The sequence below is a fragment of the Rhinopithecus bieti genome, unplaced genomic scaffold (assembly GCF_001698545.2).
Source record: "Rhinopithecus bieti isolate Rb0 unplaced genomic scaffold, ASM169854v2 scaffold_10657, whole genome shotgun sequence".
Taxonomy (NCBI): Eukaryota; Metazoa; Chordata; class Mammalia; order Primates; family Cercopithecidae; genus Rhinopithecus; species Rhinopithecus bieti.
The window spans coordinates 1040621-1067470 of NW_016806691.1; the positions used below are offsets into that span (position 1 = coordinate 1040621).

The 26850-nt window shown below is 44.1% G+C and overlaps 1 pseudogene; it reads right to left on the bottom strand.

The window, feature by feature from the left end:
• Positions 1–26850, bottom strand: LOC108533074 (adenylate kinase 4, mitochondrial-like; annotated as a pseudogene).

Below are 26850 nucleotides of genomic sequence, written 5' to 3' on the forward strand. Positions count from 1 at the left end.
TCATTGGGACATAGCACCAATACTACATACACAATTGAACAAGTGACCATATCTTCCTGATTCTTCTTTGGACTGAATAGATGTGATCTTGTTAAGAAAAATGTGTAGACATAGGGCCAGATTTTATCAGTCTCCATCCCAGAAAAATGGTGGAGCATGCCTGGGTTCTTGCATAATTAAATGACTGGCTTTGCCACAACCTTGTACTGTCTTATCCTGGCAGCAACGGCTTTGAGTTTATCATCCTCCTACTGGACTAACAGTTCCCCAGAGATGTCATCAATCTCATGTACACCAGGTGGATTGAAGCCCAGGTTACATACCCTAGTGCAAGAAGAGTGAATCCAACGTCGACTGAGACAATCTTTAAGTGTTTCGAATGGAATCTTCAAACTGATCACTAAATCTACTTCATAGATTTTGTCTTCAAATGAGGGCTTTGGTTTGTCCTAACGTCCTCAGAAAACCATCTGGGAGCCAGTGCTGGGCATACCTGTTCTCCAACTCTGACACGATTAGGCATGTGATCACATGGTCTGGAACCGAAAGACCGTTCTCCGTGTATTGTTTTGCCATGTCACTAACTTCGGTGTTGGCCTTGGTGTTCTCCCGCAAGAAATGGCCACTGGAGAGATGCTGGAGGCCAAACTTCTGGGCCAAGAGTAGCGGCCAGAGGATGACCATGTGCAGGAGTTTGGAAGCCATTGCCTTTGGGAGGAGTGGCGTGGCCAAAGGTGCAGCCAAGATGACCGGAGGGAGCACCGAGAATTTTGTTTCTTGGCCCCGACCTCTGGCACCCTCTGCTGGCTCTGGTATTGTGGTTACTCTCCTACTCAGGGAAGGAGAGACTTTTAAGACAACCCCTACCCTCAGCCCTGTGCAGGGATGAACTCAGCCCTGTGCCAGTAGTTACATTTCATAACGTCACTGCAAACACTGAGTTAGCAAAGACTGAACCATTGCTCCTAAAGGAAATACAAGGTTAGGTCTGGCGAGTCTCTGGTCACATTTTCACCAATCAATACATAAACTTGCTCTGTCACCCAAGCTGGAGTGCAGTGGCACAATTATAGCTCACTGCAGCCTTGATTTCCCTGGGCTGAAGTCATCCTCCCATCTCAGACTCCCAAGTAGCCAGGACTACAGACCTGTGCAATCACGCCTGGCTAATTTTTGTATTTTTTGTAGAGATGGGGTTTTGCTGTGTTGCCCAGGCTGGTCTCGAACTCCTAAGCTGAAGGGATCCTCCTGCCTTGGCCTCCCTAAGTGCTGGGATTACAGGCATGAGCCACTGTGCCTGGCCAAAATTTTTGTCAATATGAGAGCTGAAACAAGAAGGCAGAGTCTATGTCACCTTGTTTGCCTCAGCTGGGGACGTGCACATCCAGCGACTCAAAATTTTTAGTGTGTCTGAATGACCAGGAAAGTGCCATGAAAATTGATTTGGGGATTACAAATAGATTATAGTAAGTAGGCAAATTTGCAAATACAGAATCTGCAAATGACGAGGATCTACTATACCTAGACTTCACTCTTCTCCCTACTTATAATCTATTGGTACATCCCATTGACTGAACCCAAGCAGAGGTCAAAATAACCTGTCAATACCATCTTATAAAGGTCAACTTCCTGAGTACCAAACAGGGTAAGCAAGGGTGGACAATGGATCTGCAGGGGATCTAGAAAATATTGAGCACATCGTGCCACGTTATCTGTAGCCTTGACTGGGATCCCTAGGGATCTGCCCATTTTATAAGACATGAATTCACTCATTCTTTTGTTCATCAAGCATTTACTAAGCACCTAGCAATAAGCTATGTTCTGTGAGGTGTCTAGTAGAGGCTTGAAAATATTAGAAGATGTTGACCCCATTCTCTAAGGGCTCACCATCCAGAAAGAAGAGCTGATAGTCAACTGACACATATTTGAGCACCTCCTATATTCCAGACGTTTTTAGGTGCTCAGGATATGGCAGGTCCCAAGACAAATCTTTGCCCTGGCATAACTTACAGACCAGAGCAGAAGAAAGGCAAGTGGTTGAAAGATCTCACTGAAGGAGGGTTAGTGCCCTCATAGGAGCATTCACTCATCAGGGGAACAAGTAGGGCAGTGAGGGTGGCCACAGAATAGTAGGCAAGAGCTTTCTGGAGGCAAGAAAGAGTATGGATTGAAGGGCTCTGAATCAATGCCTGGAACCCAGATTGGGGAAGTATAAATGATGAGAGATGAAAGCATGTCTTTGCAAAAATATGATTATATTATTAGTCCCAGTGCTAAGAAGTGCCAAAGAGAGGGATAGGTTAAAGCACTTGATGTTGAACTGGGAGAGCGTGTGCATTGTTATTGAACATTTCCCTGACCTCAGAACCACCATGAGGGAAATATTCCAGAACTCCTGGCTCACTGTAATAACTTCCTCAAAGACAGGGGTTCCTATCATCCCTCCCCAGCCTCTGTGCTGCACACGGTGCCCACTTGGTGGCATGCATTCTTCTAGTCCATAGCTGCCCTTAATTGCCCAGGGAGGCCCACCTCCTCCTCCGGAACACAAGAGTCAGAGTGGTAAAGAGAAGTTCTCCAAAGAGAGACTCAAAAGCTTAAAGAAGGTAAAATTGTGGGGCAAGTAGGATCCTGGGGTACTGCTCAAATCACATCATGCATGGCTCTCTTTTCCCTCATGGTGGTTCTGAGGTCAGGGAAATGTTCAATAACAATGCACACGCTCTCCCAGTTCAACATCAAGTAGTCATGCTCCATAGAAGTTGGAAGGATGGATGGATGATGGATGGATGGGAACATAGCAAAACCTAATTCTCCATACTGTGTGGGACCAGGCAGGCTTCAAGCAGTGGTTCCTTTCCCTCACTGAAGCTGGGAGTTCACCAAGTCCCTATATGCCTGGCTCTGCACTAGTCCCTCTCGCAGACGTGAACTCATTTTATACTTCCAATAACCTTGAGAGGTGACCATTGTACACTCCATGTTATGCATGGTAGCTTAGTAACCTATTCCAAACATCATGGCTAGCAAGAGGTGAATTTAGACTTGACTCTAATGCCTCTGACTGCAAGTCATGTCCTCTCTGTGTGTTCGTTTTCCATTTGCTTCCTCGTTTCTTTTCGTTTTTCTAATTATTTAGCAGGAAGTCTTTTTGAAATGGGATCTTCTCTGTTCTAAACAGAACTTAATGGAATTCTCTCCTTGGCAAAGACACTTTCATTTCTGTGAATTATGGGAGCTCTTGCTACTCTCTCGAGAGTGTCTTGTTCTTTTAACCTTTCAAAGCACTTCCCCACCCCTCATAACATTTAAACCTCCCAAGAACCATATAGGATAATTAGGTGAAGTTATGATCCGTAGTTTCAGATGAGTAAACACAGGCTCTGAGGAATTTAATAACTAATCTGAAAGTCATGCAGTCTTACCTTGAGACAAAACAAGAAAGACTCTCCAGACTTCCAGTCTCTTCCTCCTGGCCTAGAAATGGCAAGTGGGCAACATCTTTTGCTGAGAGAAGTTCCGAGGTGAAGTTCAGGGAATGAGAAAGACCTGTGATCTGTTGACAATACCTGTCATGGGTGAGAAAAAGGAAAATGGAGGCACATGTGCTTGGTATTTGCTATCCCAACTTACCCATAACTATTTCAAAGCCCTAAGTTGTTTTTCACCTTAATGAGGAATTATGTTAATTCCCTTACAAGTAAGGCCTGGCACATAGTTGATGCTTACTACAGAGACGTACTATAATTTACTGAGTGACTGCTATTCATCAGGCACTGTGCCAGGTTACATAGCTACATTCAAGTTTATCATTACTAAGTATTCAGATTTACTAAATTTAAACACAGCCTTAGATATACTTTGAAAAAACCACACCCCTGTATTACACAGGTCTTAGTACCAGAATTTTTAATATCTTAATAAAGAATTCTTACATGCTAAATAAGCCCAACTTAAGTTTATTAAGGAAAGCATTGGTCAGGGCACAGTGGCTCATGTCTATAACCTTAGCACTTCGAGAGGCTAAGACTGGAAGATTTCTTGAGTCCAGTTTGAGACCAGCCTGGGCAATATAGTGAGACTTGTCTCTACAAAAAAAAAAAAAAATTTTATTTAACCAGGTATGGTAGTGCATGCCCATAGTCCCAGCTACTTGGGAGGCTGAGTCAGGAGGATTGCTGAGTCAGGAGGATTGCTTGAGCCCAGGAAGCAGAGGTTGCAATAAGCTGTAATTATTGTGCCACTGTCTACAGCCAGAGTCTGTCTCCAGAAAAAAAAAAAAGAAGGAAGGAAGCATTTATATTTATATCTGGGATAAATGCACTGTCAGTATTTTAGGGATGAAGTTTACTGCCAGCAGGCACAGTGAGGGCAGGAGCTCTGCTCCATTCATCTTTATGTCTCCAGTGTCTGGCCAGATGTACATTAATATAAAAATGGATGGATAAGTGAATAAATGAATGAAGCTTAGAGCCATTTGCTGATAATGCAACCAGTGACATACTATATGTCCTCTCTCTAGTGGTCATGAAAGTTGCAAGGACAATTTTATCAACTTCGGTCCACAATTTTTTTGTAGAGATGGGGGGGTCTCACTCTCTTGCCCAGGCTGGTCTCGAACTCCTGGCCTCAAGTAATCCTCCTGCCTCAATATCCCAAAGTGCTGGGATTACAGGCATAAGTAACCGTATCTGGCCTCATTAAAAAAAAATTGTAGAGACAGGGTCTCCCTATGTTGCCCAGGCTGGTCTCAAACTCCTGGTCTCAAGTGATCTTCCTGCCTCAGGCTCCTAATAATCATGATAATGGATTATTATGGTGGTGGGTTCCCTATAAAAGGGTCAGTTCACTGCTCCACCTCCACCCTCTCTCACTCTCTCTCCTTCTGTTATGTGATGATGTAGCAAGAAGGCCCTCACCAGATACCAGCATCTTGATATTGGAGTTCCAGCCTCCAGTACTATGAGCCCATAAATTTCTGTTCATTGTAATTTCCCAGTCTGTGGTATTCTGTTATAGCCACACAAAATGGACTGAGACAGGGACCTAGTAAGAAGCTATGCTCTCTGTCAAAATGTTTCTGCATTTCTGAGAGGCAGTGAACCCACAACGGCTTAGCGTGTGTGTGTGTGTGTGTGTGTGTGTGTGTGTGTGTAAAAGCTAAGAAAAAGTAAAGTACTGGAGAGGGAAAAAAAAGTCAGTTAATAACTCAAAGTATTATCCCAGGATGTCATCATTGGCATTAGGCTGTGCTGAATTAGAGTTTAAAAAAAGTAATATTTAGTGAAATATATTCTACACTCTTTCTACTCAAGGTACAGGGTTGAGTTTTCAAAATCATACTTGCTGGGTTTTTTTTTTTTTTTTTTTTTTTTTTTTTTTACTATTTTATTGAGGTATTTAGTACCACATTTAACAAGGAGAAAGCAGGAGCCATGTGTGTCAATCTTCATTAAAGACCTATTTGTCTTCTTTTAGAGATGGCACTAACAGCAGATTCCTTTCTCATTAAGAAGTGGACAGTTAACTGGAGACTCAGATCCACAAGACAGGGCCTCTGGAGACCTGGCAAGAGAAGGAGATGGAAAGTACTAAGCCAATGAGGGACCCTAGGGCTACACTCTCTTCCCAGTGCAGGCAGAGCTCTAGTGTTGACCCCAGAGAAGAGAGGAAGGGTTTTTTTTTTTTTTTTTGGTCTGCCCAGAAGAAGAATAGTCCAAGGTCAAAGGATCTCAGCAAGTGCAACAATAACATCAGGGGAGGGGGACTGCTCATTCTGTTTCTCCAGGCCACCTGGGGAGATGGCTCCAGGCCCCTCTCTTTTCATGAGACCAGTTGAGTGTAGTCCTTCCTGTTACCAAAAGTGGTCAGATAATCAGGGGTTGTCCCTCTAGACACAATCCAGCCACTAGTCCTTTAAAAGTTAGAGTTTTTTAAAAATCACATTTTTTTTTAAAAGTATGTATGTATGTATGTATGTATGTATGTATGTATTTGTTGAGACAGGGTCTCCTTCTATCACCCCAGCTGAAGTACAGTGGCACAATCATGGCTCACTGTAGCCTCTACCTCCTGGGCCCAAGTGATCCTCCCACCTCAGCCTCCCAAGTAGCTGGGACCACAGGTGTGTGCCACCATGCTTGGTTAATTTTTAAATTATTTCTGTAGAGATGGGATCCTCCTATGTTGTCCAGGCTGATCTTGAACTCCTGGCCTCAGGGGATCCTCCTGCCTTAGCCTCTCAAAGTGCTGGGATTACAGACATGAGCCACCATGCCTGGCCTACTTATTTATTTATTTTAGAGATAGGGTCTCACTCTGTTATCCACACTGGAGTGCAGTGGTGCAATCATAGCTTATTGCAGCCTCAAACTCCCGGATTCAAGAGATCCTCTCGTCTCAGCCTCCCAAGTAGCTAGGACTACAAGTGTGTGCCACCATGCCCAGATAATTTTTAAATTTTTTGTACTTTTTATTTTTTGTAGAGATGGAGTCTCTGTGTTGCCATGGCTGGTCTTAAAGCCCTGGCCTCAGGCTATTCTTTTGCCTAAGCCTCTTAACATGCTGGGATTACAGGCATGAGCCACTGTGTCAGGCTGAAAACCACATTTCTTCATTTTATACATAACATTCGGTGCCTAAACCAAAACTCTTCTATTATCATCAAGGGTCATCCTTGATTATCCGGCTTAATCCTTAAGGCCCACAACTGATCACCAAGGTGGGTTTTCATTCCAAAGTAGTGTCTACTTGTTGGGGCCATGGGTTGGTTCTCAGGTCCTATAAATGGACTTGTCCCAGGGGCCCCAACCAAGACTGTGTGACAATCCAATAAAATACAATAAGAAAGCCAGAATCGGTTGGGCGTGGTGGCTCATAAATATTTACCTCATAAATATTTATTATATGGTGTCAACAAATATTTACCTATATCATTTTTAGTGACTGAATAATAGTTCAGTAGAATAGATCTACTGTACTTTATTTGAAATATTTTATTAGGTATTTAGATCATTTCCAATTTTTTACTTCTATAAACATCACCATAGTGGACATCCTTGTAAAATACATTTGTGTTGTCTATGCCCATTTTAAATAAGCTTTTGATAGATATTGCCAAACTGCCCTCCAGAATTGTACATTTTCACTAGTCATGAAGCAGCATGTCAATTTGACTGTTGGAAATTGGTAGCTGAATGTGGTTTTAATTTATGTTTCATTGATCAATGAAGTTGAACATTTTCCTCATAGACTTGTTGCTTGAGGCCATTTTCAAAAGGAAATAGGATCGCTGGGTGAGCAGTGTTCTGTTCCTCTAGTCTCCCTATCAGTGCAAGCCACTGTTTACTCAGTAAGGGAAAGGGTCAACCTAGAGAAACATCATAAAGCAGGCAAGACTCCTCACTAAGAACCCATCCTCCCAGATGAGATTCCAGTATCCCCCCTCACCCTGCAAAACCCACTGTCAAGGAAGAACTGAAAGCTCATTTATACTAGACTAGAAGTAATTAATAGCACTTTTGCTGAGCTATCCTTCCCGGGGTGTGGGGAGGGCGGGCGGGTATTTAACCCTTCTAAAAGCCTCAAGTGAAGGGAACAAAGCTGTCAAAATTACAGGCTTTCCTCAGGGGGTGGTAGAGATGTTTGGGGCAGGTGGAAGAAGCCAGTTTTTCCAGATCCATAAGAATTCTAGCACCCTCCTCACCAGGATGTAGGCAGGCCTCCGAGAAGAAGAGGTTGATCACTGGACAAAAGGCGTATGTTTCAGCATTAACTCCTGTACTCCCTGAGGCTCCATTCTGAACTTTAGTTAGGAGGTGCCTTGCAGAGTTCTTTGCAACTATTGGTGCCTAATGTGTGTGGATGGTGAGTTCCAGTGTGGTGGCATGATATTAAAATATATGAACTAACACCTTTTTCTGCAAGATATCAGGCTGCTTCAGATGTAACATGAGATCCTAACTTGTGACTCAATATTTCTTTGGAGAGTTGTTTCATGGAAAAAGAAATTACTGAAGGAAAAAACCCTGTATTTATGAAGATGTTTGTTGCAACACAAATGGGGTAGTAAATTATAGTACAATTGCTAGATTAAAATTACACAATCATTAAAATAATCATCAGGACATAGGAAAATGTTCCTTTAAATAAAAGTAAATGAAAAAATTACATCTATACATATGTATAAGAAATTATGCCCAATCATACTTTAAAATTTATATGTAGGCCGGGCGCAGATCACGAGGTCAGGAGATCGAGACCATCCTGGCTAACATGGTGAAACCCCGTCTCTACTAAAAATACAAAAAAATTCGCCAGGCGTGGTGGTGGGCACCTATAGTCCCAGCTACTTGGGAGGCTGAGGCAGGGGAATGGTGCTTGCAGTGAGCCGAGATCATGCCACTGTGCTCCCGGCCCGCCTGGACAACAGAGGAAGACTCCGTCTCAAAAAAAATAAAAAATAAAAAATAAATTTACATGCAGGCCGGTGCAGTGGCTCACGCCTGTAATCCCAACATTTTGGGAGGCCAAGGCAAGCGGATCACCTGAGGTCAGGAGTTTGAGACCAGCCTGACCAACATGGTAAAACCTGGTCTCTACTAAAATACAAAAATTAGCTGGGCGTGGTGGCACACGCCTGTAATACCAGCTACTCGGGAGGCTGAGGCATGAGAATCGCTTGAACCTGGGAGGAGGAGGTTGCAGTGAGCCGAGATCGTGCCACTACACTCCAGCCTGGGTGACAGAGTAAGGCTGTGTCTCAAAAAAAAAAAAAAAAGATAATATAAATAAACAAACAAATAAAAAAATAAAAATACATAAAATGAGTTCAGAAGAAAATACAGCTAAAAGCAGGATTTATATCTGGGTTCTGACATTAACAGTAATTAAAATTTTCTTCCTCATTCTTTTGCATTTTCCAAGTTTTGGCAGTATGTGTTACTTTTAAAAATATTTTTTTAATCAAATAATTGTGAACACTTATCATTATGTGATTGTTGTATGGTAGAATATAAATGAATAAAAGCAGATTTTAAACACGTAGGTATGCTATTACACATATTACACTTCTGTTTTGGGGGGGTAAATTGCAGATGAGCCTCTCTCTTATACCAGTTTCCATTGGTGTTGGGATTATATTGTTTATAGAACTGTTACTAGTTACCTCTGTGATTTCTAGATCGAACAGGATATATTGTTTGGATAATATTTCTTCTGTTTTGGGGATCAGAACCAATATTAGCCAAACAATATATCCAAACAATAGGATCCAACAATAGTGGGGAGAGGATAAGTAGGCAGAGGATTGTTGGATCCTATTGTTTGGATATATATAAACAGAGCTGCTCCTCCAAGCAGCCTGGGGGCTGTGTGAGAATGCTATTAATACACAGATTATGACAAACAGCCCAGAATTGGTAGCTCACTTGATGCTTTTGAAATCACTTGTACACAGATTATCTCACCTCTCTCTCAACCATTCCAAAAGACTGATTTAGGTCAAGGACACATGAACTTGTAATTTCACAGAAGTGGAGACATAGGAAACTAAGGTAACCTGTAATCAAAATTGAATAGAAGGTCTTCAAACCCAAAGTACTTGATTTGAATTAATAGTGTTATAAAAGCTTTTTCAAAAATCTGAGTGGCGATGAGAGGGTCAGATGATGACTCAGCTGTGGGAAGAGAGGGTGGGGATGGGCCGAGAGCAAGGTGTATATATTAGTGCTGTGCTTCCTGTTCCTTTTCTAGTTGTGAGCCCTCAGGCAAGTTACACGAGCTCCCTGAGCCTCATTGGCCTCATCTGTAAAATGGGACTGGTAATAGGAATGGGTTGTTTGAGGCCAGGTGCAGTGGCTCATGCTTATAATCCCAGCACTTTGGGAGACTGAGGCAAGAGGATTGCTTGAACCCAGGAGTTTGAGCAACATGGTGAGACCCCATCCCTCACCATGAAAATCTAAAATTTAAAAATTACAAGAAAATTTAAAAATTACCTGAGCCATGGTGGTGCACACCTATAGTCTCAGCTACTTGGCAGGCCGACGCAGGAGGACCACTTGAGCCCAGGAGGTCAAGGCTGCTGTGGGCCATGATTACACACCACTGCACTCCAGCCTGGGCAACAGAGCAAGACCCTGTCTTGGAAAAATGGGGGTAGGGGGGTGTTGTTTGAAAACCAAATGAGTTAATTTGTATGTATAACATGTGCAGAGCATGCCCATTAAGTGATAAGTATTGTATTTCTTATTTTCTGAAAAAACCAGGAAAACAGTACTTACTTCTTTGTCAGAAGATGGGGCCAAGAGGGTGGGGAAGCCCACAGCCATTGTCTTGTCTTAGTAGGTCTAGGAGGCAGTGGGAGGGCCTCTGCCATCCTTGCATGCTTGGGAAGATGGAGAATTATACAGCAGTGACCCCAAAGGTCAACCTTGAGCAGCTGGAGGATAGGGGAGGTAGGCATCACTCACTTTGCAGTTTTGCCAGTGTGTCACTGTGGCTGACTGACCACCTCTGGCCAAGTTTGAAATAAAGACGGGTGAGCTGAAATTCACATCACTGAGAGGCAGTGGAGCAGAGAGGTTCATGGTCTAGATTTAAGAGCCAGTTCAGCTAGATTGGAATCCCTGTCTCTCCACATCCCGGCTGTGTGCACCTGGCCATGTTACTGAGTCCCCCTTTGCCTCAGTTTCCTCATCTGATGAAAAAGGAATGATGATGATGATGATGATGACAGTACCTACCTCTCAGTGTTGTTTTGAAGATTAAAGGAGTCCATCTGTATAAAGTGTTTAGAACTGCATCTGGCATGTGGCAGGAGTTTGCTCTTATTATTAGGCACACTCTATGGAATGAATAGGAGAGACAATTTAGGTCAGAAGAGGTGTCTGAGATTTTGTTTACCTGGATCACAGTTTATACTGGTAGACAGGTGACAGAGAGCTTCAGAAAGGCTTGTTCAAGTTCAGATAGTCAGACGGCAGGAGGGAGGCCGAGAACCTTGGCTCCTCAACCCTTGGTCTCTATGCTCCCTGTGTAGCCACACTTGTGAATCCAGGCAAAGGGGTGTCATGAATATGAGACATCATCAGCTCTCTCATTGCTATGTCACCTCTGTGGGACCCCAGGAATCTATAGGCTCCCCACCTTAGCTGGAATAAAAGCTGGAATAAAGCAGATAACAGGGTCAGCAGAGTGACCCAAGTCGTTTGGGACTGCAGACAAGTTCATGGGAAAGGAAAGTTACTTGTTTGGTACCAAAAGCCACCAGCCAGCTAAAGAAACAACCCTGCCCTGGGGGTTGGAATGGCAGCTCCCACTGAGCCAACTGGCCCAGTATTCCAGGGATTCAGACAACCGAGAGCATGTACTCTGGAGGGAATATCGTGGCAGAAAACAGGTCCTCATGGTTACTGCTGGTCACGTGACCCTCTGGTAAAGGCTGAGCACAAACAGCAGAGAAGGAAATCTGAATTTTCCATAGGAAGATGTGTTCTAATAAGGTTCTGATCTTTTCAATATCATTCATTACTTAATATAAAATATTATGCCAAAACATAATACCAAATAAATACCAAAGTAAACCATGCTAATCATAAACAATTAGAAAATACAGAAAACATAATGAAGAAAGTAGAATTATCATTTTGTGTGGTTCTTTTGGCTGTTTATGTATATATAACTTGATATAATTTAGGTTATAAAGTACATTAAATTGCATATTCTGAATTTGGTATATTATTTCTTTTATTTATTATTTATTTATTCTTGAGACAGGGTCTCACTCTGACACCAAGGCTGGAGTGCAGCGGTACGATCATGGCTCACTGCCTTGACCTCCTGGGCTTAAGCAATCCTCCCACCTCAGCCTCCTGAGTCACAGAGATAACAGGTGTGTGCCATCATTCTTGGCTAATTTTTGAAATTTTTTGTAGAGCTAGGATCTCATTATCTTGTCCAGGCTGATCTTGAACTCCTGGGGGCAAGCACTCCTCCTGCCTTGGCTTCCCAAAGTGCTGGAATTACAAGGGTGAGCCACTGTTCCTGGCTTGCTTTTGGTATGTTATATCATAAGCATTTTTCATGTCATTAAATATTCCTTAAAATATCATTTTAATAGCTGCAAAGCATTCTGTTAGATGGATGGACCATAATTCTTTGAACTACTGTTAGGTTATTTTCAATTGTTTTTACATCTACAGGAATGCAGCCCTAGATCACTGTACTTTAATATGTGTGCACACCTCTGATTATGTCCTGAGGTTAAATTCCTGACATAGACTGGCTACTGAGGTTTTGCTTCTGCCCTTTGGAAGGACTCAAAGCTCCCCTTTCAGGGCCCCTTGGGAATGAGGAGGAGAAGGGGTGAAGACAGTGGAACAGATGCAAAATCATTCTCAGGACATGGTGGTAAAAGGTGAGGGTGTCAGTGATGGTAGGTTGGAAATGCTAGTGTCCACATGGGGGCCTCTCTCTCTAGCTTCCCACTTTCAGGGATCTGTTCTCTAGCCTCCTGACTTGCCATCTTAGAAACCTGTCTCAAATGACTTTAGCAAAAGGGAGAGTCAATTGCAAGAATCCTGAAATATTTTCTGTAATCAAAAGAAGAGCATTTGACCAAACCATGGGAAGGGCAGGGATACAGCTGGCCCTGGACCAACCAAATAACCCCCTAGGAGGGCAGGTTCTCGAAGAATATGAAACTTCCACTTTGACCTCAAGGAGTTGGGGCAGGACAGTGCTCTCAGGAAAAGGAGATACTAGTTCCTGGAGAAAGGGAAGGCTCATGGCCTTTTGGGCGTTGTTTTCTAAGAAGCTGAGGTGGCAAGATGGACCTGGGGCTGCTGCCTCCTTCTAGGGGCACTACCTGCCCATGCGTTGGAAAAGTCTAGGTGTGGGAGCCTTCGTTCTGGTTTTGCTCAAGGCCTTAGGGAGGAACATTCTTTTCTTTTAGGTTGTCTCACTGTTTGTTCCTGCTTTCAGGTTGGTGAGTCCTCTAGGACAAAGAGATTCAAGTATGGATCTTGGGGACAAGAGTGAAGGCAGCCAGTAGAGGGTCTAAGTCTCCACTCAAAGGTATACAATTAGCACTGTGGGCTTCCATAAAGTGCAGCCCAGCTCAACAACCTGAAGGTTTCACACAGAGATGTGGGGCCAAAATGAGTCAATAACAAATGCTGTGCTTTTGCCTAGAGTGTCCCCAGTGCGTATCTTCCTCCTGTACCTGTGGTAGAAGAAGGCTGGGAGTCCTAGCCAAATATCTATCCAACTCTTCATCACTATCCAGAAGGGAAGAACATGTTTAGGGCTTTTGAGACACATTGCCAAATTGCTCTGTTAAAAATGGAATATTTTGGTATCAAGCGAGAAGTCCAAACCAGGGGGCCCCTGCCAGTCCTGGGCACGTCGTCCTCTCAATTAGCTCTAATTAGCATGCCAGCATTCTGCACAGGATAGAGTTCTCCTTAGAATCAGTTGATCAGACATGACAGTCACAATCATACCAATGTTATTTGACAAAATATCGTATTGTTTTCTTCAATATAATGTTCTTATATCATTTTAAAAAACAGGTCCTGCTTTTTGTTAAGTAAAAAAAGTTGCTAGGGGAATGGAGTACTTTCAAATGGTGTCGAATTCAGAAGAGCTTCATTGGGACACTGTTTTGCTGTGCTTTTCGATGCCACTGAAGTTTCCTTCTTGAGCATAGGCATTAGCATTCTGGTTGTAGGCTTTCTGTTTTCTCAGGGGTTGGTATTTTTTTGAAGACTGGCCAAACATGGATGAACACCTCATTGCAAGGACTGCCTACCATGACCTCTCTAAGCAACAACATGCTGTGATTGGCAGTGAACCAGGAGGGCATGTGACAGGCTCACACCAGTAGCCACAGACTGGTATTAGCTGAAACATCAAACCCTGTGTGGATGTTGTATAGTTGCATGATTGAATCAAAGAACGTTAGAGCTGGAAGGACCCTTGGAGACCATAGACTTCAACCCTTTCCAGCAGATCTACCCACCTTACAAATAAAGGAACTAGACCCAGGGAGAGGAAAAGGCTTGTCCATGGTTACACAAGCAGAATAACCAGAATCAAGAATAAGGTGAGGCCAGGCGTGTTGGCTCACGCCTGTAATCCCAGCACTTTGGGAGGCTGAGGCAAGTGGATCATCTGAGGTCAGGAGTTTGAGATCAGCTGATCAACATGGTGAAACCCCATCTCTACTAAAAATACAAAAATCAGCTGGGCATGTTGGCGGGTACCTGTAATCCCAGCTACTCGGGAGACTGAGGCAGGAGAATCACTTGAACCCAGGAGGCAGAGGTTGCAGTGAGCCGAGATAGTGCCATTGCACTCCAGCCTGGGCAACAGAGTGAAACTATGTCTAAAAAAAAAAAAGAATAGGCCAGGTGTGGTGGCTTACACCTGTAATCCCAGCACTTTGGGAGGCCAAGGCAGGTGGATCACCTGAGGTCCGGTGTTCGAGACCAGCCTGGCCAACATAGCAAAACCCCGTCTCTACTAAAAGTACAAAAATTAGCTGGGCATGGTGGCAGCAGCCTATAATCCCAGCTACTCAGGAGGCTGAGGCAGGAGAATTGCTTGAACCCGGGAGGCAGAGGTTGCAGTGAGCTGAGATTGTGCCACTGCACTCCAACCTGGGTGACAAGAGCGAGACTCCGTCTCAAAAAAAAAAAGAATAAGGTGAAATTTTTACAGTGTTAAAAAACAAGAACCATCAGCCTAGGATCCTGTACCGAGTGAAATTATCCTTCTAAAGAGAAGGAGAGGCTTTCAGTTTTCACTCTGGCATGTAAGGGGCATGGAAGTCATCACTTCATCCTGGCAACAAGTAAAAAGCTAAACAAACTGAAAAACTAACTCATCCTCGATCTGTCAAGGAAGTGAGGTCACAGGACAAACTACTGCCCCCAAATTAGAGACAGACAGGCAGATAATGAGAATCCAAACTTACTGGAGCAGAAACCCACAAGCAGAAACCTCTGAGAGCCAGTGTCACTGCAGGAAAAACCTGCTCTATGATTAACGAACGAATGGCTGGAGGCTTGGTAATGACAAGTCTGACAGTTAAGAGCCCCAGGATGTGGAGAAATAGGAACACTTTTACACTGTTGGTGGGGATTGCTAAACCTAGTTCAACCATTATGGAAAACAGTATGGCTCAATTCCTCAAGGATCTAGAACTAGATGCCTACCATATGACCCAGCCATCCCCACTACTGGGTATATACCAAAGATTATAAAGTATCTACTACAAAGACACATGCACACGTATGTTTTATTGCAGCACTATTCACAATAGCAAAGACTTGCGAATCAACCCAAATGTCCCATCTGCCGACAGGACTGGAATTAAGAAAGATGTGGCACATATACCCATGGGAATACTATGCAGCCATAAAAAAGGCATGAGTTTGTGGTCCTTTGGTAGCGACATGGATGCAGACTGGAAACCATTCATTCTTGCAAACTATCACAAGAAGAGAGAACCAAACACCCGCATGCTTCTCACTCATACGGTGGGGAACCTGAAACAATGAGATCACTTGAACACAGGAAGGGTAACATCCACACACCGGGGCCTATCATGGGGATGGGGGGAGGGGGGAGGGATTGCATTGGGGAGTTAATACCATGCATATAAATGATGAATTGATGTGGTTGCTGTCGAGTTGATGGCTGCAGCACACCAACGTGCCCACAAATATCACATATGTAACAAACCTGCCGTTATGCCCAATGTACCCTAGAACTTTAAAGTATGAATAATAATAATAAAAAAAAAAAAAAAAGAGGCCCCAGGGGACCCAGTAAAACACTTTTGTGAGTTTACCTTCTGGAACTCTACCAGGTTCTCAGAGTGAAGATTGAGGGAAAATCCCTTTATGTTCCTGGAGGAGGAAGGGAAAAGGAATCATTTTGAAATATACCAGAGCATTCTGGTCCCACTTAACAAGGCCTACCCCAAGAGAAACTATTTTACCAGGATCTACCCTATTGGGGTTTAATTAGAGCTGACCCAGGGAAGGGAAATACCCAACTCCAGCCTCTTTTCCCATTCTGTCTCATGTCAAGGGGTGGAGGGGAAACGAGGAGCCCTTATAAAGTTCTCAGCCCTGATGCACAGGCTCCCTAAAAGACTGTGACCCAATCATAGGACTATAGAATGCTACCCCCACACCTCACACCACACCACTAAAGGTCTGTCTACCTATTGCATCATGCCTGCCTTTCAATAAAAAATTACAAGGCATAAATTACAAGGCAAAAGTACAAGGCAAAAAGTTACAAGGCAAAAAACACTGTTCAAAGGGACAGGGCAAGCATCAAAACCAGACTCAGATATGGCAAAAATGTTGAAATTATCAGACAACATTATTCCACCAGGAACATTATCAGGCCAGGAATTTAGAACATTGTGAGGTCAGGAATTTAAAACAACTATGACGAATATGCTAAGAGCTCGAATGGAATAAGTAAACAACATGCAAGAGCAGATGGGTGCTGTAAGAAGAGAGATGGAAAATCTAAGAAAGAATAAAAAAATCAATGCTAAAGCTCAAAAACACTGCAACAGAAATGAAGAATGCCTTTGATAGGCTGGGCATGGCTGAAGAAAGAATCTCTGAGCTTGAGGATTATGTCCATAGAAGCACCTAAAACTGAAAAGCAAAGAGAAGAAGGAAGAAAGAAACAAAACAAAAACAAAAACCCTGGACAGAACCGTGGGACAACTGCAAAACATATATTTAATGGGAATACCAGAAGAAAAGGAAAGGAAGAAAGGAATAGAAGAAATATTTAAAACAATAATAACTGAGGCCAGGCATGGTGGCTCACACCTGTAATCCCAGTGCTTTCGGAGGCTGAGGTGGGTAGATCACTTGAGGTCAGGAGTTCAAGACCAGCCTGGCCAGCATGGCGTTTCCCCACTCAGTCTATTCCTGTGAGATCCTACCCTTTTGGTCCAATCACATATCTACATGGTGGCCAATCATGCCTTTCCGAGCTCTACTAAACATACAAAAACAATTAACTGGGCATGGTGACATACGTCTGTAATCCCAGCCACTTGGGTGGCTGAGGCACGAGAGAGAATTGCTTGAACTCAGGAGGCGGAGGTTGTAGTGAGTCGAGATCATGCCATTGCACTCCAGCCTGGGCAACAGAGAAAACCCTGTCTCGAAAACAAAACAAAACAAAACAAACAAACAAAAGATAATAACTGATAATTTCCCTCAAATTAATATCAGACACCAAACCACAGATCCAGGAAGCTCAGAGAACATCCAGCAAGATAAACGCCAAGAAACTCCTGCATTTAGCATATAATATTCAAACTGTAGAAAATAAAATATAAAGAAAAAATCTTGAAAGAAGCCAGAGGAGTAAACAACTTAGTACATGGAGGAGCAAAGATAAGAATTACATCTGACTTCTCTTTAGACACCATGCAATCGGCCAGGTGTGGTGGCTCATGCCTGTATTCCCAGCACTTTGGGAGGCCGAGATGGGAGGATCACTTGAGCCAAGGAGTTTGAGACCAGCCTAGCCAACACAGTGAGATCCCGTCTCTACAAAAAATTTAAAAATTAGCTGGGCTTGGTGGTGCATACCTGTAGACCCAGCTACTCTGGAAGCTGAGGTGGGAGGATTGCTTAAGCCCAAGAGTTCAAGGATGCAGTGAACTATGATGGTTCCCCTGCACTCCAACTTGGGGATGGAGTAAGACCTTGTCTCTAAAAAAGTTAGGAGAAAAAAAAGAAAAGAAACCATGCAGTTAAGAAGAGAATGGCTTGAAACAGTATTGAGTTGAGGGGAGGAAAAAAAAACCCAACACAAACCTAGAAGTCTATAACCTGTGAAATTATCCTTCGAAAGTAAAATGACTTTTCAGACAAACAAAATTCAGGGAATTTGTCACTAGCAGACCTGCCTTGCAAGAAATGTTAAAAGAAGTTCTTCTGAGACAGGAAATGACATGGGTAAATGTGATCATATGATAGATACATATTGGTCTTCGTCCACAGTTCCTGGTGCCTAACTCCCATAGCCCTTGTTACAGTCTTTTGTTATAATATTGGGACACTTTAGGTCTCTGAAGTAGGCCTCAGGAAACAGAATCTCTCTCTCTGACCTTTTCCTGCCCTCCCTTCATCTGCCAGAGAGGGTCCTGTCACCTACCCTGGAGGAAGGAATGCTACACAGATAGACCAAAAAGAATCTGGACAGGCCTTGCTGAGTTTCCCCACTCAGCCTATTTCTATGAGATCCTACTCTTTTGGTCCAATCACATTTCTACATGGTGGTCAATCATGCCTTTCCAGTGACGTCTCCCTAAAAGGCCCAAGATAAGTTGTGTGCTTGGCATGCACCTGTAATCCCAACTACTTGGGAGCTTGGGTGACTGAGGCAGTTGTTCAAGGCCAGCCTGGGTAACATAGCAAGACCCCCTCTCTAAAAAAAAGCAAAACCAAAACCAAAACAAAATGCCCAAGAGGACAAGGTTTGGGGAGCTTCCTGGTAGCTGAAGACCTGGAGATTCCTGGAGGGCAGTGGGTCCAGGGAGGGCATGGAGGGTCCATGCTCCTTTTTCCATACCTCACCCTATACATCTCTTCATCTGTAATATCCTTTATAATCAGCTGGTATCTGGCAGTGCTGGGGGCCAGCCTTGGGGACAGAGCCCTCAACCTGTGGGATCTGATGCTAGATAGTATTGGAGTTGATAGTGTTGGAGTTGAATCGGAGGCCACTCAGTGAGTGTCCACTGCAGACTTGATTGCTTGCTTGGTGGAGAGAAACACTTCTCATATGTGGTCACAGAAGTGTTCTGTGTTACTGACTGCTGTTTTGAGTGAGACAACAGGAAAAGCATGTTGAGGGTTAAACACACACACTCGCTCTCTCTCTCTCTCTCTCTCTCTCTCTCTCTCTCTCTCTCTCTGTCTCTCTCTCTTTCTCTCTCTCTCACACACAGAGTAAGGTATGCAGATCCACATGAAGAAAAGAAGAGCATTAAATGAAAAATTTCCCATCTCTGCGGTAAAATACCCAAACAAAACAAATAAATTCCCAAAACGTCTGCTTCTGGACTGAGTGTATGTAGTTGGAAGAGGGAAAGGAAAGATGACCCAGAGTCTTTGGGGGAAAGATGTTGCCCTGAAGGAAAAGGGAAGGAAGGAGTCCCCAAGGCTAAAGGAAGGGGCTCAGTGACCTGGTCGAGCCTGGACTGGCAGGAGTTACTTCTGCTTGAGAGTGGGGCCTGGAACACCCTACCCCGGGTGGGGAGAGGAGTTAGAGGAGGGCAAAACCTGCTTGGGGAGGTCTGTGATGAGAAAAATCCCATGAAATGGCATCTCATCTAGCCACAAGCCAAGTATGGATCTCAGGGAAGGGCTGGGCATGTGGCTCATGCCTGTGATCCCAACACTTTGAGAGACCAAGACAAGAGGGTTGCTTGAGCCAAAGGAGTTTAAGCCCAGCCTGGACAACATAGGGAGATCCCCTCTCTGTAAAATTTTTAAAAAACAATGGGCCCAGCGTGGTGGTGCATACCTGTAGTCACAGAGACTCAGCAGGCTGAGGCCAGAGGACTGCTTGAGCCCACAAGTTTGAGGTTGCAGTGAGCTATGATCACACCACTGCACTCCAGCCTGGGTGACAGAGTGAGACCGTTTTTCTGGGTGACAGAGTGAGACCTTATCTCTAAAAATTTTTAAATTAAAAAACAGATCTCAGGGAGGGAGTCTCACTCTCAACTGGAGGAAAGGAAAAAGCAAGAGAAGCCATGAGCAAGGGAGCAGTGAGTCTGTGGCAGTGAGCAGTGGCTGCTCAGAGGGACCATGGGGCTGGGGGAGCAGAAGCCCTGGGCGTGGGATCTTTCTCATGGCTTCGCTGGGAAGCTGTGGGTGGGCTCCCTAGTTGGGATTCACTCTTCAGGGACTCCTCTCTATCAGCTTGTACTTCTGTCCAGGTCAGAGACCGCATGGTTTTCAATCTTTAGCTTGTGTTGGAATCACCTGCAGAGCTTGTGAAAATACTGGTGGTTGAGTTTTTGATTCAGTAGGTCCAGGGTGGGGCCTGAGGGTGTGTTTTTCTAACCAGTCCCTAGGGGCCTTAAATGCTTCCCAGCCTTTGAGTGTTAAGGGTTCATGCAGTTCTTTGAGGAGTTATCCTTCTCACCCTTAACCACTAACTCAGTATCCCCCTCCCTAAGCAATCAATATGATTTTTACCGTAGAGGAATTCATATAGGAAAGGGATTGATGCCTAAGGCTGTCCATGTATTATCTGAAGAAGGCCTGCCTTCGAAAACATGTAATCACGTGATGTAGAATATTAGAGGTTCAGAAAGGGAAACAGCAACTCAGTAAGCTTTGGTGACTACTGAATCCAGTCCTTGCATATCATAGGTGCTCAAGAAATTTCATGGACTAGTTGATAGGATCTGGGCAATGCCTCTGTTAGGAATTGTTTATCACCAGGACCAGTTATAAATCGGTGTCTTCATTTATTTACTTATTTTTATTCATTCAGGAAATATCTATTGAGTCCCTACTATGTGCCAGCAACTGATAATGCAAAGGTGAGTGAGTCAGTCCCTACCCCTGAGAACATTAAGGAATAATCAACACGGAGGGTCCCTGGAACCAATGTTGCTAAATAAATAACCGACCCCGGGAAAGAGTAACCACACTTAAAAAGTGCCTTATGCTGGACTGTGTTTAGTTCCTGGGAAGTGTCCCCCTCAGGGAGGCACCATGTGTAAGAATGGGAGGTGTGCCATTTGCCAGTTACTACTTATATAATCCTAAGTTATCTAAACTCATGAGCCTCATTCTCTGTAAAAGCGGCGTAATAATCACACATACCTCACAGCGCTGCTGTGATAATTTGAGAAGAAAATTAAATAATCCATGTTATTAATCACTTTGCTCAGTTTCTGGCACTCAGTAAGAATACAAACATTTAGTAGATATTTATGGGCTGAATTCCTTGTGGAAAAGGATTACATTTTAGTCTCTTTGTTAAATACTTCAAGGAATAGGCCAATAAATCACCCAAGAGGTGGGATCTAAAATGACTCTTTGTAATGATGTGGCCCAAAGAGTGTTTCTTGGAGCACCAAAGCCAACAAGCTCTTTCTTCATAATAAAATAGTTTGAGAAACTCTGCTGGCAATGCAATTGCCTTCTCTTGAAGATTCATAATGTATATCAGTAGATTAAGGATGTTAGAATAGTTTGTAATGAAGAAACCTGTTCAGCTTTATTTAGTTCAGTGTTTTCTAATCTTATTGGACCAATAATATACCCTGGAAAAATCCAAACTCCTGAAGCTTCAACTTGAAAGGAGATTCTGGGCAGAGAGAGATGGTTGATGCCAGAGCTCCTGCCTCTCCTGAGGGTTTCTCCTTCCCCATGGAGTTCTCACTTTACTCTCTGCTGTTGCCATCTATTGACTTCGAGGGTTGTTCAGACGCCTCATTAAAACTCACAGTAGAGCTGATGCTGGCTGAAATACTACAAAGACTTTGCTAAACATCAGAGGGAGTTTAGAAAAGAAACATCAAGAAACACATCAGGCTGGGCGCAATGGCTCACGCCTGTAATCCCAGCACTTTAGGAGGCCAAGGTGGGCAGATCACTTTAGGTCAGGAGTTCAAGACCAGCCTGGCCAACATGGTGAAACCCCATCTCTACTAAAAATACAAAAATTAGCTGGTGTGATGGTGCGCTCCACCCTGGGAAGGGCAACAGAGCAAGACTCTGTCTCAAAAAAAAAAAAAAAAAAAAAAAAAAAAAAAAAGAAAGAAAGAAAAAGAAAAAAGAAAGAAAGAAAAAAGAAAAAAGACAAAAAGAAACACATGAAAGCCTGATGGGAGTTGTGGCCCCTACACAGCCAGCTGCTGGTAGGCATTGTCCCCTTGAGACCCTGCCTCCTTTCCATCCCTAACAGGCTGGTTGACCTGTGATCAACCCAATCCCAATCCCCAATGCCAGCTGCCCCAAAGGAACCCGTCCCTTCGTGACTGCCCACACTGGTCTGGGGGCCACCACTGGCTCTTTAAGATATCACGCTTGGGCCTATGAAGCTTCTCTTAATTAACTGACAAGCAGACACTGGGCTGGACCAATTAAATGAGTTCAGGGATGACTCACTGGAAGGAAATGCAGAGATAAGGAACCAGATAATCTGATTCACGTGGTCAGCCTCTCTAGGTTCTAGCTTATTTACCTGCAGAATGTCAGAGATGATGGATTTATCCAACCTCTGACTATAATTCTAAAATATCCTATAGCTTGGATCGCCCTGTCAGATAATAAGTCAGTTCTACTGGATTATTTTTTAATGTAACAAGATAAAAATTCTATGTAGAACTTACTTCTTTTTGAGACGGAATCTCGCTCTGTCTCCCAAGCTGGAGTGCAGTGGCATGATCTCAGCTCACTGCAACCTCCGCCTCCCGGGTTCCAGGGATTCTCCAACTTCAGCCTCCCAAGTATCTGGGATTACAGGCGCACAACACCATGCCCAGCTAACTTTTTTTATTTTTAGTAGAGACGGGTTTCACCATGTTGGCCAGGCTGGTCTTGCTCCTGACCTCAAGATATCTGTCCACCTTGGCCTCCCAAAGTGCTGGGATTACAGGTGTGAGCCATCACGCCCCACCAGAACTTTCTTTAAAAACAAAACAAAACAAAACAAAAAAACAAGCCTGTAATCCCGGCACTTTGGGAGGATGAGGTAGCATCACAGGGTGAGGAGTTTGCGACCAGCCTGACTAACATGCTGAAACCCCATCTCTATTAAAAACGCAAAAATTAGCCGGGCGTCATGGCATGTGCCGGTAATCCCAGCTACTCAGGAGGCTGAGGCAGGAGATAATTGCTTCAACCTGGGGGAGACGGAGATTGCAGTGAGCCAAGATCCTGCCACTACACTCCAGCCTGGGTAACAGAGCGAGACTGTCTCAAACAAACAAACAAAAAAACACTGGAGTTCTTTAGCTCTTAAAAAGTCTGAATTAGTTTTCCCCACACAGACGTGGTCAGGAAGAAATGAGAAAACATGACTCTGACCTCAGGCAATTTCAGTTTCTACCTGATCCCTTTCCCCTTCCCTTTCCTCCAACATTACTCTTTTTTTTTTTTTCCCCCTGAGATGAAGTCTCGCTCTGTCGCCCAGGCTGGAGTGCAGTGGTGCGATCTCAGCTCACTGCAACCTCCGCTTCCCAGGTTCAAGCAATTCTCCTGCCTAAGCCTCCTGAGTAGCTAGGATGACAGGTGTGCACCACCACGCCCAGCTAATTTTTGTATTTTTAGTAGAGATGGGGTTTCACCATGTTGACCAGGCTGGTCTTGAACCCTTGACCTCATGATCCACTTGCCTCGGCCTCCCAAAGTGCTGGGATTACAGATGTGAATCACCATGCTTGGCCCATTACTCTTAAAATTATAAGATCTCACCCAAGGTGGAGGAAATCACTTAACTCATCCAGGGATAAGAACTCTTGTTAAAGGGTTGGTTTATTCCTTCACACACTTTGCATATACACAATCCTTCCCACCCCCATTCCCCCGCCTTTTCAACTGTTTACGGTCTGGGGCTACTTCCAGGTATTTTTGGGTACCAGCAGGGAGACAGAAATGAGCAGGATGTATGGGAGAGTCAAATGCCCCTCTCCAAACAATTAAAGGCCTTCCTTATAAATGGCCTCTCTCTGTAAATATAAAAACTAACTATAAGAATCTCAAACTATCAGCCCTAAGAAACCAGGTCTTGTAGGATTGTAGAGTTGGCTGCTATGAAGGGAAGACTGGAAAAAGTGCCTCCAGAGACACAGGGGAGGTCCACAGCCTAATAGTTAAAATGCTCATCATTTTCAAGAACTTTCCTAACCCCTTTAGTTCTTTGATGTTAAGCAGGGAAGAGGGAGGCTTGGAGACCAGGGATGTCCTCCCAGGTTGTGGTGGGACCTGGGTAACCCTCAGGGCTGCCCTCAGGAGCCCTCTGCCCCTCAAACACTGTGCTTGGTAGGAGTTATTGAAGGGCTGTGTATACTGAGTAAGCCCTTTCCTATCAATAAACTTCCATCAAGTCTTCAGAGCGATACCTGTCAAGAAGGATATGATACTTAGGGTGATGGTGACTGGGTAGGGAAAGGCTGATTTCTTTCAAATTCAGAAACAGAAAAATATACTGAAATAGACAATTGTTCTTAGTGTTGAAGTATCATCCTGATTTCTCTGATAGTGCTACTTCCTAGGAAGTCACTAGACATGAGATCTGAGTGACGGTTTAGTTCACTGAGGCTCTACCATGTGGCAGCCTCTGTGCCAGGCAGTGGAAATACAGAAAGATGTAATCCCCACCCTCACAGAGCCTAGGAACCAGTGGATGTGTCAGACATGAACAGGTGATGTCACAGTCATGCAGTAAGTGGTAGGATGAGAATATGAACGGAGAGCTCCTGGCAGCCTTCCATAGTCTCCTGCAGGATTTTTAGATGTGCAACCCCATTCCTCCCACAGTGCTTGTTAGGAGACAGCAAAGACTAGGAAGACTTCTCAGGGACAAATCCTAGCTCAATGAACCCAGTATTGTGTAACTGTGACGGTCACCATTTGCCAAATGTTGTAGAGGGCATCTCTGTCTTTGTCTCTGTGGGATCCTTACTTCTTAATTTGGTGACAGCAATCTATATTCTTTCTGAAGAATTACTCCTTCCCTGTTGCCTTAGCCTCGATGGGGTGTTAAATACTACCCCTTACACCCCACCTCCAGCCAGTTTATGCCTGAGCAAGGATTTCTCATGAGACCCAAGCTAGCCAAACAAGTGTGAAAGTAGTCAGAATCAAAATGGAGTCACTAATGTCAAGAAAACCCTGAAAAATTGAACCCTGACAAATGAAAGAGGCTTCTCATGCTTGTATGCCTGATAACAAAAGACTGCAAAACCACAGCCTTGCACAAAGGCCATCACAACCTTACACAAAAAATACTGCAAGGACAACAGCCTAATTACTGCCTGTCCAGTATCACACTGAAGTCACCCTTGTTATTGATCTTTGTAGTCCAAAATAATTATTTCAAGACAAGTATGTAATCCTCTTCACTGTTCCTGTAAAAACCCTCGTCTTCCTTTACTTTCCCACATATGTACATAGTTTGCTATGGCACATTACCATTGCAATGCTTTATTCCTAAATAAACATCTTTTGTTTTAGAGAACCTCTCTGTGTATTATTTAGTTTGATGCAAGATTCTCCAAGGAAACTGAACTTGTACACAGACAAAGATGACCATGAACAAAGCTGATTTCATTCTGATGGCAGCAACCTGGAAGGTCATCCATTAATTCTTGCTACCTGTATCCCACAAAACAACTTTGTCCTATTCCTTCTTCTTCTTTTTGTTGAGACAGGGTCTTGCTCTGTCACACAGGCTGGAGTGTAGTGCTGCAGTCATAGCTCAGTACAACCTCATTCTTGTGGGCTCACGTGATCCTCTCACCTCAGCCTCCTGAGTACCTGTGACCACAGGCATGCACCAACGTGCCCGGCTAGTTTTATTTTCTTGTACAGACAGGTTCTCACTATCTCTCTATGCAGCCCAGGCTGGTCTCGAACTCCTGGACTCAAGCAATCCTCTCACCTCGGCCTCCCAAAGTGCTGGGATTACAGGCATGAGCCATTGCACCCACCCCCTATTCCTTCTTAAGGACAGGCTTGCTCATATTTTTCTGTAGTTTTGGGGACACCTGCATAACCTCCTATTAATTTTCTTAAGTAGCCAGAGTTTCTGTTGCTCACAAGTAAAGAACCTGGACTGACACAAGAGTTTGCTCCAGGCCAGACACACTAGGCCTCACGCTCCCTGAGAGAAAGAATTATTAGGTTTCCATTTTGCAGATAAAGAGACTGATGCTGACAGTCTTACACACCAAAAACACACAGCCAGTCAATGCTGGAGCAAGCATTTAAATCAAAATCAGAACCCAGAATGCAGGCTCTCTCCTTTTTGTCCCTTCATATCACCAATCCAGAGCCCTGCCATTCAGGTATAAGCTGCTGCTTCTAGAACTCACATTGGTATGACTTACAGTTTACACAATATTTTCACACACAATAACACAGGTAATCCTCATGGCCACCTGGGATATCTTCATGACACAGGAAAATAGATATGCTGCAAGTATGGTCAACCCACTTTTTTCCCTGCTTAAAACCCTTCTGTGACCCAACAGACCCTGCAAAATCAGTCCAAAGGCTCAGCGTGGTATTCCAGGTCCTGTGGCACCCAGGACTGGGGCCTCAGGCCTGCCACTCCCTTTCTTGCACTTGGAGCTCCAGCCATATGGAACGACTCACAGTTCCCCAAAGCTCACCAGACCGTTCTGGGGCCCTGAGCCCTAACCCACTGGGATGTCACCTTCCCATCCTCACCCCAAGTTACTGTTGGTGAATGCCTACTTAACCTCCACCAAAATGACCTTCATCTCATGCCTATGAAGGTGACCCCTACTTACCTTCCAGACACAAACACAGCCCATCTTCCTCTCAAGGCTCTTCTGCTCCCAAGTAGAACCAATACCCCCGTTGTACCCTAGACAAGAATCTGGGGTGGCTCTAGCATTACTGGATATTGTAATGAGCCCTGGTGTTGACTCTTCAATATCTTTCCACCCCAAAGGTCATTTTAATCCATTCCTGTAATCTCAAACTTCCTGACTGTGACTAGTCACAAATGGCCATGAGATATACCGTGTTTCTGATTTATTGCTGCTCTTCTCTGCTCACCTGCGTAGCCTTGGGCCAT